Source organism: Zootoca vivipara, chromosome 3 (assembly GCF_963506605.1).
Source record: "Zootoca vivipara chromosome 3, rZooViv1.1, whole genome shotgun sequence".
Lineage (NCBI taxonomy): Eukaryota > Metazoa > Chordata > Lepidosauria > Squamata > Lacertidae > Zootoca > Zootoca vivipara.
This window is the reverse complement of record NC_083278.1, coordinates 116,691,133-116,709,489: the sequence shown is the minus strand read 5'-3', so window position 1 is coordinate 116,709,489 and position 18,357 is coordinate 116,691,133. Positions and strand designations below refer to the sequence as shown.

At 47.8% G+C, this 18,357-nt stretch overlaps 1 protein-coding gene across 7 annotated transcripts in view; it reads left to right on the top strand.

Annotated features, from left to right (window-relative positions):
* Window positions 1–18,357, top strand: part of EXTL3 (exostosin like glycosyltransferase 3) — a 148,303-nt gene that overhangs the window by 58,262 nt on the left and 71,684 nt on the right. For 5 of the 7 annotated variants that reach the window (XM_060273177.1, XM_035110850.2, XM_060273176.1 and 2 more), the window contains one exon: window positions 14,359–14,456. The exons of 1 other annotated variant lie outside the window; for it this stretch is intronic. The gene's annotated coding sequence lies outside the window, so the exon portion shown is untranslated. Of the gene's footprint in view, window positions 1–7,712; window positions 7,802–14,358; window positions 14,457–18,357 lie in introns of all 7 variants that reach the window. One more of the 7 variants, XM_035110852.2, reaches the window with a different exon arrangement.

Below are 18,357 nucleotides of genomic sequence, written 5' to 3'. Positions count from 1 at the left end.
GACACCTGGCTTCCTAGCAGTATATGTGAAAATGATCTAGGGGTCTTGGTGGACAACAAGCTTAATATGAGTCAACAGTGTGATGCAGCAGCAAAAAAGGCTAATGCTATTTTAGACTGCATCAACAGAGGTTTAGTGTCCAGATCAAGGGAAGTAATAGTCCCACTCTATTCTGCCTTGGTCAGACCACACCTGGAATACTGTGTCCAATTATGGGCACTACAATTTAAGAAGGATGTTGACAAGCTGGAATGTGTGCAGAGGAGGGCAAACAAGATGATCAGCGGTCTGGAAACTAAGGCTTATGAGGAGCGCCTGAAGGAGCTGGGGATGTTTAGCCTGGAAAAGAGGAGACTGAGAGGAGATATGACAGCCATCTTCAAATATCTTAAGGGCTGTCACATGGAGGAGGGAGCAAGCTTGTTTTCTCCTGCTCTGGAAGGTAGGACTCGAACCAATGGCTTCAAGTTATTTCATTGTTTGTTGACATTGCAACAGTGATAATCAAAGATAGACTTTTCAGGAATCTGTTTTTTAAAAATAATTCGCACCCAGTTTTGCAGTGTAAATTTTAGAAAGGGGTCAACATGGAAAGGAACAGTGATTTGTGAAAGACCCGTTGATCATCTTCTGTTCAGCCTCCCTCTCCTGTCCATTCTGCACTTTTGAGTACTAATACACTAAGGTATGTAGAGCTCTTTGTGTTCTTCTCATACCAGCTACCCTCCCCCCCAAATTTAAATAAATGTTTCTAGTCCTCATGGCTGTGGGTATAAGGCTGACAATTGCATAGGCTGCCCAGGGAATTTTCAGAAGTACTAAAGTGGGAGAGAGCATGACATTCAGGGATAAGGTTGTGAGGTGTTGTTGCTCAATGTAGCTTTTCTTCTCTCGCCACAACTACCTGGTGAAAACTGGGTGAATTTTGCAGGGTGTTTTGACTGATCGCCTTTTAGCTCTGCTATTTTGGTGATAACTTTTTCCTCCTTCTCGTAGAGAGATGGAGATTCATTTATATTCATTGGGCTTGGAATTGCTGTGATAAATAGAGGTTACTGGCGTTCTTATGAGCTGGCCTGCCTGCTTCCTGGGGTCTGCAGTAGGCTTAATTCCTACGAAACTCATTCCGCCTTTGTTCCCTTCCTTTCTCCCGCCTGCTTCAGAGCTCATTAGAGCCCACCTACCACACCTTTGAACAGAACGCGGAGACCATGGGGACAGAATAGGGAACTGCACCCTGGAGGGCCAAGTGACTTTGGACAATAACCTCAACTTCCCATGGCAGTTTTCCATTGTCTGAAGTAATTTTTGATTGCACAGGAGGAATAACAGTCAAGTGGTGCGTGTGTGTCCCCCCCCCCCCGGAAACCTTTTGCCGTTGCTTGTTACATTTTGATGGGAATGCCAATTTAGATTGGGGAATCGCAGGATCACCCACCACCCATTTTCCATATCTTCTTCCTTGGCTCCAAACGTAACGAAGACAAGCAGGGGGCTACTCTGGAAGCTGCAGCTACACCTGAACTGCCTTCCTGATTAGGAGACCGCTGTAAGCGGATGGAAACATCAGCAGGATTTTAATAACACTTGTAATGTAACAATTACTATGGATAATATGGACGGATACAAAAATATGGAGTATGAAACAAAGTGCAGTTGAATATGATGACAATGAGACCCATGGAGGGGATGGACGAAAGTCTATAGATTCAGAGAAATCTCTAAATGTGGGTTTGTTTGTTTTTGGTATTATAATTTTACGCTTGAAAAATCCAATAAAAATTATTTTCAACATGGCAAAAAGACCTACATTGGCTCCCAGTACGTTTCCGAGCACAATGTTTGATTTCTGTATTTTAATATTTTGTTGGATGCCGCCCAGAGTGGCTGGGGGAACCCGGCCAGATGGGCGGGGTATAAATAATAAATTATTATTATTATTATTGTTGTTGTTGTTGTTTAGTCGTTTAGTCGTGTCCGACTCTTCGTGACCCCATGGACCATAGCACGCCAGGCACTCCTGTCTTGCACTGCCTCCCGCAATTTGGTCAAACTCATGTTCGTAGCTTCGAGAACACTGTCCAACCATCTTGTCCTCTGTCGTCCCCTTCTCCTAGTGCCCTCAATCTTTCCCAACATCAGGGTCTTTTCCAAGGATTCTTCTCTTCTCATGAGGTGGCCAAAGTATTGGAGCCTCAGCTTCACGATCTGTCCTTCCAGGGAGCACTCAGGGCTGATTTCCTTAAGAATGGATAGGTTTGATCTTCTTGCAGTCCATGGGACTCTCAAGAGTCTCCTCCAGCACCATAATTCAAAAGCATCAATTCTTCGGCGATCAGCCTTCTTTATGGTCCAGCTCTCACTTCCATACATCACTACTGGGAAAACCATAGCTTTAACTATACGGACCTTTGTCGGCAAGGTGATGTCTCTGCTTTTTAAGATGCTGTCTAGGTTTGTCATTGCTTTTCTCCCAAGAAGCAGGCGTCTTTTAATTTCGTGACTGCTGTCACCATCTGCAGTGATCAAGGAGCCCAAGAAAGTAAAATCTCTCACTGCCTCCATTTCTTCCCCTTCTATTTGCCAGGAGGTGATGGGACCAGTGGCCATGATCTTGGTTTTTTTGATGTTGAGCTTCAGACCATATTTTGCGCTCTCCTCTTTCACCCTCATTAAAAGGTTCTTTAATTCCTCCTCGCTTTCTGCCATCAAGGTTGTGTCATCTGCATATCTGAGGTTGTTGATATTTCTTCCGGCAATCTTAATTCCGGCTTGGGATTCATCTAGTCCAGCCTTTCGCATGATGAATTCTGCATATAAGTTAAATAAGCAGGGAGACAATATACAACCTTGTCGTACTCCTTTCCCAATTTTGAACCACTCAGTTGTTCCATATCCAGTTCTAACTGTGGCTTCTTGTCCCACATAGAGATTTCTCAGGAGACAGATGAGGTGATCAGGCACTCCCATTTCTTTAAGAACTTGCCATAGTTTGCTGTGGTCGACACAGTCAAAGGCTTTTGCATAGTCAATGAAGCAGAAGTAGACGTTTTTCTGGAACTCTCTAGCTTTCTCCATAATCCAGCGCATGTTTGCTATTTGGTCTCTGGTTCCTCTGCCCTTTCGAAATCCAGCTTGCACTTCTGGGAGTTCTCGGTCCACATACTGCCTAAGCCTGCCTTGTAGAATTTTAAGCATAACCTTGCTAGCGTGTGAAATGAGTGCAATTGTGCGGTAGTTGGAGCATTCTTTGGCACTGCCCTTCTTTGGGATTGGGATGTAGACTGATCTTCTCCAATCCTCTGGCCATTGCTGAGTTTTCCAAACTTGCTGGCATATTGGGTGTAGCACCTTAACAGCATCATCTTTTAAAATTTTAAATAGTTCAGCTGGAATATCATCACTTCCACTGGCCTTGTTATTAGCAGTGCTTTCTAAGGCCCATTTGACTTCACTCTCCAAGATGTCTGGCTCAAGGTCAGCAACCACACTACCTGGGGTGTACGAGACCTCCATATCTTTCTGGTATAATTCCTCTGTGTATTCTTGCCACCTCTTCTTGATGTCTTCTGCTTCTGTTAGGTCCTTACCACTTTTGTCCTTGATTATGGTAATCTTTGTACGAAATGTTCCTTTCATATCTCCAATTTTCTTGAACAGATCTCTGGTTTTCCCCATTCTATTGTTTTCCTCTATTTCTTTGCATTGCTCATTTAAGAAGACCCTCTTGTCTCTCCTTGCTGTTTTTTGGAAATCTGCATTCAGTTTCTTGTATCTTTCCCTATCTCCCTTGCATTTTGCTTGCCTCCTCTCCTCTGCTATTTGTAAGGCCTCGTTGGACAGCCATTTTGCTTTCTTGCATTTCCTTTTCCTTGGGATGGTTTTCGTTGCTGCCTCCTGTATAATGTTACGAGCCTCCATCCATAGTTCTTCAGGCACTCTGCCCACCAAATCTAAATCCTTAAACCTGTTCCTCACTTCCACTGTGTATTCATAAGGGATTTGATTCAGATTGTATCTTACTGGCCCAGTGGTTTTTCCTACTTTCTTCAGTTTAAGCTGGAATTTTGCTATAAGAAGCTGATGATCTGAGTTACAGTCAGCTCCAGGTCTTGTTTTTGCTGACTGTATAGAGCTTCTCCATCTTTGGCTGCAGAGAATATAATCAATCTGATTTCGATGCTGCCCATTTGGTGATATCCATGTGTAGAGTCGTCTCTTGTGTTGTTGGAAGAGAGTGTTTGTGATGACCAGCTTGTTCTCTTGACAGAACTCTATTAGCCTTTGCCCTGCTTCATTTTGAACTCCCAGGCCAAACTTGCCAGTTGTTCCTTTTATCTCTTGATTCCCTACTTTAGCATTCCAATCCCCTGTAATGAGAAGAACATCCTTCTTTGGTGTCATTTCTAGAAGGTGTTGTAGGTCTTCATAGAATTGGTCAATTTCACTTTCTTCAGCACCGGTAGTTGGTGCATAAACTTGGATTACTGTGATGTTAAAAGGTCTGCCTTGGATTCGTATCGAGATCATTCTGTCATTTTTGAGATTGCATCCCATTACAGCTTTTGCCACTCTTTTGTTGACTATGAGGGCCACTCCATTTCTACTACGGGATTCTTGCCCACAGTAGTAGATATGATAGTCATCCGAACTGAATTCGCCCATTCCCTTCCATTTTAGTTCACTGATGCCCAGGATGTCGATATTTATTCTTGTCATCTCATTTTTGACCACATCCAGCTTACCTCCATTCATGGTTCTTACATTCCAGGTTCCTATGCAATATTTTTCTTTACAGCATCGGACTTTCCTTTCGCTTCCAGGCATATCCGCAACTGAGCGTCCTTTCGGCTTTGGCCCAGCCGCTTCATCAGCTCTGAATCTACTTGTACTTGTCCTCCGCTCTTCCTCAGTAGCATGTTGGACGCCTTCCGACCTGAGGGGCTCATCTTCCAGCGTCATAACTTTTATATGCCTGTTGTCTTTGTCCATGGAGTTTTCTTGGCAGGGTTACTGGAGTGGCTTGCCAGTTCCTTCTCCAGGTGGATCACGTTTAGTCAAAACTCTCCACTATGACCTGTCCATCTTGGGTGGCCCTGCATGGCATAGCTCATAGCTTCTCTGAGTTATTCAAGCCCTTTCGCCACGACAAGGCTATTATTATTATTATTTATCGGACTGCACATTTGGGGATTGACCTAGGAGGAAACAAGAATAGCCAATCTCAGTAGGGATAGGGTGTTGATGTGGTACAGAATGCCGAGACGTTGCACCATGGGATCTCTGTGTGTGTGTGGATAACACGAAAAGGAGAGGATGTGCAGTGGGGTCTTTTACCGCTGGCCTGGACAGCGGATCCAGGCCGAGTAAGATGATCCTGGGCGGGGGGGGGGGGGGGAGAGATTTCAATGCAGTGGAAGCAAAAGATTCTCCTGGGCAGTATGAATGTGAGGAAAGAGAAACGGCATGGCCTCTTTTCTCTGTAATTAGGGTGTCATACAATGCACTCTCTCACTTCAGCAGGATATGCCATTGTAGATCCCAGGGGCATTGATTCTGTATAGCTTGGAAGGCCCTCTGTGGGGCATTCGTCCCGGGTGTCGGGCCTGCTTCCCAAACTCCTCTGGATCAGATCTGAGAATCGAGCAGAACCCCCATGAGCAAAGTAGCCTCTCCTCCCCACCCCAAGCTCAGTTTATCCAAATAAATATATCGGAAGGGGCATCTCCACCCCGGACACCGAGGTCCACCTCCAAGGGTCTTCTGGCAGTTCCCTCCCTGTGAGAAGTGAGGTGACAGAGGACCAGGCAGAAGAGAGCCTTCTCTGTAGTGGCACCCGCCCTGTGGAACGCCCTCCCACCAGATGTCAAAGAGAAAAACAACTATCAGACTTTTAGAAGACACCTGAAGGGAGCCCTGTTTAGGGAAGTTTTTAATGTTTGATGTTTTATCATGTTTTTAATATTCTCTTGGGAGCCGCCCAGAGTGGCTGGGGAAACTCAGCCAGATGGGCGTGGTATAAATAATAAAGTATCATTATTAGTATCATCATCATCATTATTGTCATTATTATTATTACTTTCAGTTGGGCTGATCGTTTGTGCTGTTGCTTGGATGTGGGTTCATTTTGCTTACTGCTTCTCTTGAGTCCCTGTGTAAAAGTAAGGTGACGCATGGCTTCGTGTCCTTGGACTGTTCTGTTGGCCTGTGGACAGGCCAGGGTTAGGCTTGCATTGAGGGAAGAACCCTGACCTCTGTGTGTTGTGTTGATTAGATGTACTGCAGAAGGGCACACATTATTCCCCTCCATTAAAGCATGTGACCCAAAGATCACGCCTGTCCCATGGAGGAAGATGAAGATCTAGAATTCTGGTGCTCTTCATTCTTCGTGGAGCTCTTCTGATGTGAACATCTGCTTTTCCAACAACCCTGTTGGGGTTGGATAATGCCATTGAGGAGCACTATCTGAAATTCCATGAGTCCGTGGCAGAAGTGAAAACAAAAGCTTTGGTGTCCTAGAACTAAGACAAGCTCTGCGTCTGTTGGATAGTAGGACTGGTGTGGAGCTTCTATCGGTGCCAAGGAATGGCCAGAAAGAAAGTCCTACTCCAGTATCAAGAGTTCTGATGAAGCCAAGGAGATGTGTGCCTGATCAGCTTCTGGAGCGAGAGCCTGTTCAAGCTAATCTGAACCTTGGAAAGAAGCAGCTGTAATATTGCATAATAAAAACAGGTGTCCAAATGGTTCAGAGGGTTCCGTTTCTTGGGCCTGCTGTGCCAAGAGCAAGAATCTGAGCTGCATATCATTCTTCCTTGTGCCCAAATAGGGCAAAACTGAGCACTGGGCTCAGTAGCTTGTTGCTGGCTCAGCCTGGCAATCAACCCCTTAAGATTCCTGCCCCTTTGGATGAGTCCTGGCACCCCCCAGGCCTCATAAAAGCTGTCGTAGCGGGAATGAAAGAACACCATGAGTGGTGGAACAGTGGTGGTGGAACTCATGCAGCCACCATCCAACCTCTGCTTACTAGAGAGGCACTGCTTCCTCCCATCATTCTCAACTTCTCCCTTGCCACTAGTGTTAGCCTCCTTCCCAAACATGCCATTCTCTCTGCTGTTCACCTATCCAGGCATACGCACTGCGCCGGGAAGCCAGGAACGACTAAAATGATGCTGATGTGCTGAAGTATGGGCATGATGCCATGGAGACGCCAGTGGCGATAAATGTTGCCTCCCGTGCATGTGCCGCCGCCGCCGCGGAGCCAGGAACGGTCGCGGCCCACAGCAGCTCGGCCCCCAATCGGTCGTGATCGGCATCCTGCTGTCAGCCCAAAACTAATATCTGTAGCAGCACTGACATGTATTCTTAATGCGATTCTTCCCCCTTGCTCTCATCAACTCGCAGGGATGACAGGAGCTAGCTTGGGACCCGTACTGGCTGTGTACGGCTGCACGGCCGGCTTCCCATGCAGAGAGCTCTTGTAATTGGAAAGGCAGGAGAGGATTGCAGCCCCCTCCCCCCCCCCCGGCTGTGCAGTTGAAGGTCTGGGGTCTCCCCTGGGAAGGATGGCGGAGGGGAAGGAGCTATTTCACCTGCTGTGCTTGTGCGCTTAGAACATGAGTGGGCAGCGCACTGTTGCACTTCTGCTCCGCTTGTTGGCCACTGGGGGATGTGGGATGCTGGACTTAGGCTTTTTGGTCTCTTCTTACATTCAGATGAAAACGGAAAAGCCGCAGATCTGATGCAAACCCATACCCTGCCTGGAGCTGATGTGTGGCTGTGAAATCCACCCTTCCTAAGAGAAGTGGGTTTCTCCTACCCTCTTTCATGGAAAAGGCAGCTCAGCTCTTGACGCCTCTTCTTCCAGTGAACCTGCAGACAGACGCGTCTCATCTCTCGGAGTGCTGTACATAATGGAACCAGCACTGTGTGTATTTCACCTTCTGAATTATCTCCCTAGAGCAGACTCATCCGCTTCCCAGGAATAATTGTTCTTGGGCTGTTGCTCAGCAAAGGGTCTCCCTCCTCTTTTCTTCCCCCCTTCCCTCCCCCCCTCACATATCTTCCTCTCCCCACCCCCTGCCATCGGTGGGACGGCCTCTCCCCTCTTTTGGAGTTGGTGTTGATGGAATTTTCCCCTGATGAAGTTGTTTCTCCTTGGCAGGGAAGAAATGCTGCCAGGCTTAATGAGCCGGAATGACGAGTGGTGTCAGCTTAGATCAACATCCTGAATGCGTTGTGTTCTGCTTCCCTTTTGCCATTTGTCTTTCGCAGGCAAGCTCCCTTTTAGGCTGCTCCCGATTAGCCTGCCTTGGGATTTTCCTCTCTGTGTGAGGATGGGGCAAAGAGGAGACAGCTGGAGAAGCTTGGCATGCGAATGTGCGCTGACAAAGCAGAGATGCATTCCAGGGAAGCTTTGAGATGAAATTTTGCAGTTCGGCCTGGATTGGCTGTGTAAGTGTTTGGGGGAACCAGTGTCACTGTTGTCGGCCTCTTTGAAACTTTTTTAGGCTCCTGGGGTTCAGTGGACCACCATTGGCCTTCCTTACTGGTCTTTCACTGACCACAAATGGGCTGCACCAGAGACAGTCTGTTTGCAGATCCTTCCTTCCTTCCTTCCTTCCTTCCTTCCTTCCTTCCTTCCTTCCTTCCTTCCTTCCTTCCTTCTTATAGGAAGTTGCCTTATACAGAGTCAAGACCATTGGTCCATCTTGCTCAGTATTGTCTACACTGACTGGCAACAGGGATCCAAGGGTCATCTAGCCCAACCCCCCAAAATGCAGGAATCTCAGCTAAAGCATCCATGACAGATGGCCACCCAACCTCCAGATAAGGCTCACTCTACCTGGCGATGTTGTTGGGGATTAAACCTCCTTTCTTTCTGCTCATCCTGCTGCTGCCTCTTGCACAGGCAGGCAGAGGAGCCGCCGTTGGGGGAGGTGCTGCGCTGAGCCTCTCCCAACGGCGGCCACCAAGCCTGCTCTTGCAAGCGGCAGAGAGACCAGTGGCCCAAAAGGGCTCCTTTCGGGCCACTGGTCCCACTACTGCCACTGGCGGCAGCAGCAGCAGAGGGGGGTGCAGCCTGATTTCAGGCTGTTTGTTGCTCCCCCGCCCTTCTGCCGCTGGCGTTGGTGGAGGGGGGAGCAGCCCGATTTCAGGCTCTTCGCCGCTACCCCGCCCCTCAGCTGCTGGCGGCGGCGGGGGGAGCGGCAGAGGCATCCCTCTGCTCGATGGATCCCGCTGTCGTCCAGGGCCTTCGCTCCATAAGACGCACAGACATTTCCCCTTCGTTTTTAGGAGGGGAAAAGTGTGTCCTATGGAAAGAAAAATACGGTAAAAATGCTAATCTGCTTCTGCCGGAGAATCTTCCATTTAAACCCCATCCTTTTTCTGTTTATCATTCCAATTGGTTTAGTGGGTCCAGTATACTTGAAGGAGCGTCTCCATCCCCATCGTTCTGCCCGGACACTGAGGTCCAGCGCCGAGGGCGTTCTGGCGGTTCCCTCGCTACGAGAAGCCAAGTTACAGGGAACCAGGCAGAGGGCCTTCTCGGTAGTGGCACCCGCCCTGTGGAACGCCCTCCCACCAGAGGTCAAAGAGAACAACAATTACCAGACCTTTAGAAGGCATCTCAAGGCAGCCCTGTTTAGGGAAGCTTTTAATGTTTGATTTCTGTATTTTAATGTTTTGTTGGAAGCCGCCCAGAGTGGCTGGGGGAACCTGGCCAGATGGGCAGGTATAAATAAATTATTATTATTATTATTATTATTATTATTATTATTATTATTATAGTGGGTAACAGGTGCATTCACACTCATCCATTTTATCGCCTGATAATCGTGTTTGATTAGCGTACCGTTTCTGTCTTTTTGACCTCTAGCGTGTATTACCTACTACCCAGGTGTAATTATTCCCCATACCTTGCAGAAGTAGCCATCTCTGTCTTGCATGGCAGGAAACCACAGAGATATTTGGGTTTTGCTAAGAAACACCTCTTGACTTATGTCCCCTCTGAAAGAGTCAAGGATGCATTTCCAAATACCAGAAAGCATTGGCAAGTGTCCTTTAAAAAAATGCTATGTCCCCTTTTCTGGAGTCTTAATACTATGGTCCAATGGATGGAAAAGTGGAATCCATCCTCTGTGTTCAACCTCCATGGTTTTGTGATCTTTAGAAGGGCAGTTGCCCTTGAGATGCAACTCCCATTGTAAACTGATAATATTTGTGGTTCTGTGTCATCGTTGCCATAAGAAGGGTCTGCTGAATCGGGACAATGGCACATCCAGTCCGGCTTCCTAGTAGTCCGATGTCTCCGGCCGTGGAGGCAGAACATAGCCTTGTCCTCTGTGGAAAGACGCAAAAAGCATTTGACAAATTAAAAGCGATAATGAAGCATGAGAACGCATGAGTGCAACCGGAAACTGGGAATCCCACGGGGCGCTTTCAGGAGTGAACACAGTAATTTGTAATCCAAACTGAAGTGTGCAGATGGGATTATGATGATCATGCGGGGTGATACTGCTTGAGGAAGAGGAATCCGTTGCTTCCCGGTATTTATTGCCACCCATTAGCAGTCACAGTTTCTTCTGTGATTCCGCCGCCTTGTATCATTTGTGTGAAACGTTAAATCCCAGCTTTAACTAAAAAAGAAAAAGAAAGAAACCAGCTACTGGTTCCAAACTTTCGTGTTTCTTTTGACAGAGGCTGTTCCGCAGTTGCTGTTGCTAACTGTTAATAGCAACAATTGCAGAGACTGCCAACACAACACATGTGGGCACAGTGGTGCACTTCATAGAATCACAGAATTGTAGAGCTGGAAGGGACCCCCGAGGGTCATCCAGTCCAACCTTGCAGATCGAACCTGCAACCTTGGCATTCTCAGCCCCATGCTCTATCACGAAGCCACCGAGGTCACCTTAGACAGGGAGTGAAGGTAGTTGCTGAAGAAGGAATTTGGCAGAATATCCCTCTTTCTGGCTTCCCCTTTTTGGCTTCTCAAGGCTCAGATTAATTCTTCTGTATCCAGCCTTTGCCAAGATCCCTTGGGAAAATGAGGCATGTTCCCTTCCTTTCCCTATTTCTTGCGGGTGGGGAGGAGAGTGATCCGGGTGAGGGGTGAGGAGAGTGACCAGAGGAAGTGGGGACCCACAGCACTCGCTCAAAACTCCAAATGAGCCTGTTGGATCAAAAAGGGTAACACCGTAGTCATTTGTTCATAAGCAGGGGCTGGTGGCCACTCCAGGTTGGGGCCAGTTTGTAAACCCAAGCCCAATAGTTGCCCATAGGAGACAAGTCCTATTTTTTGATCTCCAGCTGTGTGTGCAGTTCCTGTTAAAAGCAGGGTATCCTACGGGTGTTGCACCAGCTTTTCAAGCAGAACAATGAAACTGTGGGGGAAAAATATCAACTGTGCCTAAATGTGCTTTGACAGCCACACTTAGATTAGCGTACTGGGCTGGAGCATTTGATCTGTTTTCCTTCAGCAAGTTGCACTCGGGAGAGCATGAATCAGATAAGGAGAAGCTTAAGATCCTTGAGTTTACAGCTATTGATAGCAATACGGGAAACTGTATTGCAGCTGCAACGCTCTGATTATCTGTAATGGAAGGAGAAGGAGCCCCTGCTTGCTTAGAGAGTCTTGCTTTTGCAACCTGGACAACTCGTGCGCTGCTTCTTTTGAAACTCTAATCTGTGGTCTGCCTTTCACAGAACAGTTGGTATGATGGAGCCATCCTGCTTCCGTTCAGATGCTGGCCCACTTGGCCACTTGTATAATCTCTCTTTCCATCTTAGCTCCCTGCTGCCTTTTTAACTGGAGAGGCTAGGATAATAATACCGGTAATAATAATAATAATAATAATAATAATAATAATAATAATAATAAATTTATACCCCGCCCATCTGACTGGGCTTCCCCAGCCACTCTGAGCGGCTTCCAACAAAATATTAAAATACAGTAATCCACCAAACATTTAAAGCTTCCCTAAACAGAGCTGCCTTCAGAAGTCTGGTAGTTGTTGTTCTCTTTGACATCTGGTGGGAGGGCATTCCACAGGGCGGGTGCCACTACTGAGAAGGCCCTCTGCCTGGTTCCCTGTAGCTTTGCTTCTCGCAGTGAGGGAACCGCCAGAGCGCCCTCGGCACTGGACCTCAGTATATCCTTCAGATATACTGGACCAAGGCTGTTTAGGGCTTTAAAGGTCAGCACCAACATTTTGAATTGTGCTCGGATACGTACTGGGAGCCAGTGTAGGTCTTTCAGGACCGGCGTTATGTGGTCTCGGCAGCCGCTCCCAGTTTGAGCCTGAGGTCCTCTCCATGGGAAAACAGGTACTCTGCCTCTGTGGGGAGCATTTGGGGGGGGGTGTATTGGAAACAGGCAAGCACCCATCGCTAGTTAAGCAGATTGTCAGAGGCTGTAGCGGGCGGCAATGGCTTCGGCTTTGGCTTCTCCTGTGCTTGACAAAGGCATGTTATACTTCTTGCATGTTAAACAACTCTAGTAGTGGTAGGGTTGATGTGCTGGATGGTGTTCTGCTCTTCAGGAGGTGATCTAGCAGGTTCCTGCCTTTCCTTCTCCCATCTTCACTGCCTCTGCAACTGTGTGAAGAAGCTGGGATAGTTCACTTGGTAGAGCATATGAGTCTCTTAATCTCTGCGTGTCAGGGCTGGGGGGTGGACTAGATGACTCTCATGGTCCCTTCCAACTCTGTGATTCTATCTCCTAGGTTTGCAATGGCTCCTGAGACTGAAGTTAAGGCTGTCAAGTGTTAACAGGAAAAATAGGGGTGTTTGGCTTTTGCTGCCCAACTCCCTAAGGGACTGAGCCCCCTAAGTTCATGCTTGGTCAGAGATGAATGGATGGAGGCAGGATGCAGTGAAAGCAATGGCAGATCTTTATTTTTCTGTTGCAGCAGAGTTCCCTCCCCTCCTTGCAAGGAGGCGAGAGAGACCTCGAACAATGAAGAAACATCTCTTTTAAGGGTTTGCATTTTGGTGTGGAGAAGAAGGCCACCCCCTCTACAAACAGTCAGAAATTACATCACACATAAGGTGGGGGTTACTGTGGCTCAGGCAGGCCAAGGTGTGATATTCCTGAGGATTTAGCAGGAATAGTTAAATAGTTCCAGACACAGTTTACGCAAAACATTAGCATTTGATGAGACAATCAGGATGCCTGTCAGACATCCCTCAATGCAGAGCATCTGGGCAAACAATGGCAATTAATACCAAGGAGGTTCATAGATGTAGGAGAGGAATCCCTTCAGGAACTTCCCCTGATCGCTATCTGCCTACCTGTTCTCAGGCAAGGGGGATTAAGGAGGCAGAGGAAATATTTAGTCTTTAGGAGAGCCAAGATGGCTTTTGGATTGCTCTCCTGTACTATTTTAGACATGTGGTTATACACTTGTGTATGTGTGTGCAATGATCCACATTTATTCTATATTTGAGACCTTAGAATTCCTATAACAAAGTTTGCATATGTCTCACATGCACAGTTTCAGCAGAGAAGCATGGTTGCAGATTGAGACTGGGCATAGCAGGGACATTAGACACGTGGTTGTCTCTGGGGAGGCAAAAAGAGGAGATCGGTGAGGATTATAATATCCCCTCATCTATCCAAGTAACAGGAGACTTTATGTCCTCATGTTGCCATGTTGGTGGATGAGGAGTAACAGGAGGGAGCCCATTGTTATGTGGAATATGCTTTCCATGCAGAAGAAATCCACGTTTTGTGGATTTTGATAGAATGCAACTGAAGTCCGTCTTGCAAAATTGTGATATCAGGAAGTGACCTGTGTGATTTTTGCATTGCTTTGGTCTGCTTATGGTGTGTGTGTGTGTGTGTGTGTGTGTGTGTGTGTGTGTGTGTGTGTGTGTAGCATTTACCGTAAACGTGCCTTTCCCCCACCCATAATGCTTGAAGTGATTGAGACTATGTGTGCAACTTTGCTCTTACTTCAAGACAGCCGCCTCCAGCCTGGCGTTCTCTAGGTGTTTGGGGCTATAGCTCTTATCAGCCCCTGTTAGCACATTTGGAAAGGTTGCTTGAGGTCATATTGCAGCCAGAGAGACCAGGGAGTTTGGCATGTCATGGAATCTGGTATACGGCACAGAGAATTGAAGGGGGCTTTCCTCTGCCCGCTCATTTTATCCAGCCTCTCTGCACTTGGCTGAGCTCCGTCATGAAGGAAGGTCTCTGTGTCGCAACCTAGGCTCATTATTTCCCCCCCACTCCCCCTTTCATTGATGGAATGACTGCCAGGCTTGTTTCCAGCCGACACGCCGAGGCAGAGCCTTTTCTTGCAGAAAGCCTCCGGTCTGTATCTAAGCAAGCATCACTCTTTTTGCATTAAACAGGAGGCAAACCCCTGGAGATCGGCATTCCGTGCTGCGAAGTTGTCGAGCGATGAGGGGAATGTGCGTCCCTGATGAGCCCAAGAGCAGAATGTGAAAAGGTACTGTGGGGAAGATGTTGGGGTTTGAGGGCCCAACTAGATGGTGGCAGGGATGTCCGGGGTTTCCTGAGCATAAGAGAAGAGCCAAGCTTCCTGGATGATGATTGGCTGGAATAGGATAGTCACACCTCCTGCTTGTGCACCTCCAGCATCTCAGTCTTCCTCAATCTGTTTCTGTTAGTTTCATGTAGTGGCTCCCATCGCCCAGATGCATGTTTGCCTAGGTGTCCATGTAAAAGTGCCCAGCATTGTAAGGGAGCATGGCAGCTGGGACCAACAGCCACAGGGAATTGCAGGTGTTTGGGATCGGGTGGTGAACTGGAATGATGCCCCAAGCCATTCCCAAGCCTACGATTCAAAGCATATCTCAAGGCTCCGTTCAGGATGTCTCTGCACTGGAGGTTCTCATGCCCTGTCTGGCTCTTCGCCCACCAATTTCATCCTTGGAAGAGAACGCAAGGCGTCTTTTCTTGAAAGCCTTTCTATGCAGACTCGCTCTGGTCCTCTTCACTTGCTGCATGGGGTAGCGGGAAGAACCCAGCGGCATGTGAAACCCCCAAACCTTCCTCTAATAATTTGAAGACCTGGAATGTTTTTGGAAATGAGTCACTACAGATGAGAGCTTTTGCCGCTCCCTCGCTTCTTTTTGAGCTCGGGGATCTGTTTATTTCTTCAGCTATTGCTTATCAAGTGTGTAACAATTCCGTGATGTGCTTCCACATTTGAGCCAAGCCTTTTAAGTCGTGCTTATTTAATCCACAGGGTACACCCATCCACCCTAGTAAGCCGCAGAATACCAATTTTTGTTTCGTGACCTTGGGTCACCCCCTCTATCCTGGCAGCGTCAAAAGTTGCAAAAGCTCCCTTTCCAAACTCCTTGTACTCCAGGCCTTGCATCCTTCGCTTTTCCCTCCACAGTATATCCTTTTCTTCCTTTGAAGAAGCCTCGATGCTCAGTTCCCAAGAGGTCTTGGCCCTCTCGGAGTTCAAAAGATTTTGCTGCTTTGAGGCCTGCTTGTGGTCTGCTCAAAGCAGGTGGGGAAGGCGGTTTTGGTGGAGGAAAGAGGGAGGCAAAAGAATACGCCTTGTAACGTAAAAGAGAGAGAAACGCGCCTTGGGCGATGGAGTTGAGCTGCATGCAGCACTCTGGATTTTCAAGTCCGCTGCTGCTGTGTTGGCTGGAACGCGTTGCTGTGGGAGGTGTTAACATGGAGATAAACGTTCCTCCTTGCTTTTGAGCTGACATTGTCAACTGGCCGTGCTCCAGCAGCTGATCTGCCCTGAAGTAATGTGTTCCATATATTGGGAATGGCGAAAGGCTTGCAACGAAAGATCAGGGATGAAAATTTGCAGAACGGAGGGGCGGGGGGAAGGCACTACTGCTTTTGTTGCCTCGAGCCACTTCCCCTTCAATGTGTATGCTTACATGTCCAACCATTGGGATCCAACGTAAAATAAAATGATTTAGTTGTCCTTGGGACTCGCTTGCTATGCCACTTAGACCTGCCACATTTTACATGTTTCTGACAACAAATCCATAAGACGTGGAGGGCAGGTGAAGAATGCTAAACGTGCCACAACGATGCACTGGGGAGCTTTGATTGCTTGCAGCAATCCACAGATACACGTCTTCCCTTCACACTCTGGGTGTTTATTGTGTAGCCTTTGCAGACACAATTATTGTGTGAAACAGCTTGGACGGTCGAGGCTTGGACTTAGGCTGTCGATGATTGTACAGGTTCTGGCTGCCGAACTTTTCAGGTTACAGGTAGGTAGGCGTGTTGGTCTGACGCAGTCAAAACAAAATAAAAAAATCCTTCCAGTAGCACCTTAGAGACCAACTAAGACTAACTTTTCAGGATGAGGCTTAGGAGAGAATTGGGTCCGTGCTGAGCCTTGCTTTTGGGACTCTGCCATGCATATAGGCAGGGGTGCAAACCCTTCTTGCTAAATTTTGAGCCGATGAGATTTTCTAGGAGCTAGGAAGAGGGAAAATGTGCTTCTCTGCAATTGCAGCAGCCCTGGGCTCCACATGCCGGGTCTGGTTTTTACACTTCCAGAAGCTACTGGGGTGCCTGGATTTTTGCACTCCTGTAGTTGGGCCTATCTCTGCAGCATCTTCTCTTCTACATGCATTGTAGGCCTGAGAAATATCATGGGGAGCTGCCATCATTTAGAGGTAGACTAAAGAATGGCCTGACTTGGTATATTCTGGATGTTGGGGTGGGGTGGGGTGATTCAGCCTAGGCTGCTTCTGTCCATCTCTTCTCAATGGATGAGCAGTGAACCTAATGAGAAAAGCCAGAGAGACTTTTTAACAATGGGAGCCAGAATAGGGTCCCGTGACCCTAATTCTCATAAAGAGGAGGAGTAGTAGTAGTTTGGATTTGATATCCCGCTTTATCACTACCCGAAGGAGTCTCAAAGCAGCTAACATTCTCCTTTCCCTTCCTCACCCACAACAAACACTCTGTGAAGTGAGTGGGGCTGAGAGACTTCAGAGAAGTGTGACTAGCCCAAGGTCACCCAGCAGCTCCATGTGGAGGAGCAGGGTCGCGAACCCGGTTCCCCAGATTACGAGTCCACTGCTCTTAACCACTACACCACGCTGGCTCTAAAAGCTTGCAGGTCAGATTCATTCGCTGAAGGGACTTCTCTGCCACTTGTTAAGAGAGATGGTCTCCTCTTCCCCTTAGTTTTGCCTCCTAGCTGGGTCTGAGAGGGAGATCATGATTCTCCAGGTAGATTGGGAAAGGCTGGTGGTTAGGTAGCCAGCTATCATAGGCATGAGATGATCTCAGTCCAGGCTTCTCATTCTAGTGCCCTTGTTGTCATAGCCGGGTGATTGGAAAACGAATCCTAAAGGAAAAGGAGTTAGACATGGCCCACGGTGGGGTTATCCCCACAGAAGTGGGCCATGCCTGGCGAGGGGGCCCTTCCTTCCGTCCCTGGATCTGTTTGGAATGTGCCGTGACGGAGCGCTTTCAACCCCTCTTTCGGATCAATGATAAAAGCCTCTCTGACAGGACTTGGCAGGAGCCTCTATACATTATTTAGCCCCTCCTCCGATGCATTAGCACATTTCATGGCTCCCTGGGGGCAGGAGCCCTAGGTGTGCTGGTTAATATCTCTCTGCTGCTCTTTTATATCTGCCAGTTTACTGCTCTTTGGGGAAACGGGGCAGCTGGCTGCCTCCCCAGGCCCCTGAGTGGCTGGACCTATAGGGAGGTGGACCTCGATGGAGGTGTTGCTGTTGCAGGCAGGGCAGCGAATTGGGAGCAGATATTCAGCAGCCCCCCTTGCATATCCTAACAAGGATGGGCATAGAGGAATTTAAAGCCAAAGTTCAGCCCCATTAACATGCTGGAAGCTTCTTAAAAGCACTTCTGACTTCAGTGGTATTGAGAATTTCCTCCAGCATTATGTTGTCCTGGCAAATTTCTGACTGGCTGCTGTTGATAACGGGTTCACTATGAGCTTCCAATTCCCCCTCCCTCATTGTAGTCCTTTATTGTTAGAGGAACCAGCTGTACTCACGGTTCTGGGACTTCACATACAAAAAGCCTCCAATTCAAGGCAACCCCCAGTGGGTCACTGAGATATTGCGAAAGGGTCACTGGGCCACCTGCTCTTTGCACTTGATTCCTCCTGCAAAGGGGAAATCTGGGTTAAAGGAGGAGCAGTGAATACAGGTTGGCATTCTGAAGCCAATGAATGGAGTCGTTACGTGCAAAAATATTTCAGGCCTGTGGAGCCCTGATTGTTATTATTTTTATTCATTAAGTTTGTACACTGCCCTATATACCCGTAGATCTGAGGGCAGCGATCACGCCATAAACATCTGTCAGGAATTGCCCCCCATCCTTGGCACCTCTTGCTAAAACTGTATGGGGGAGCAGAT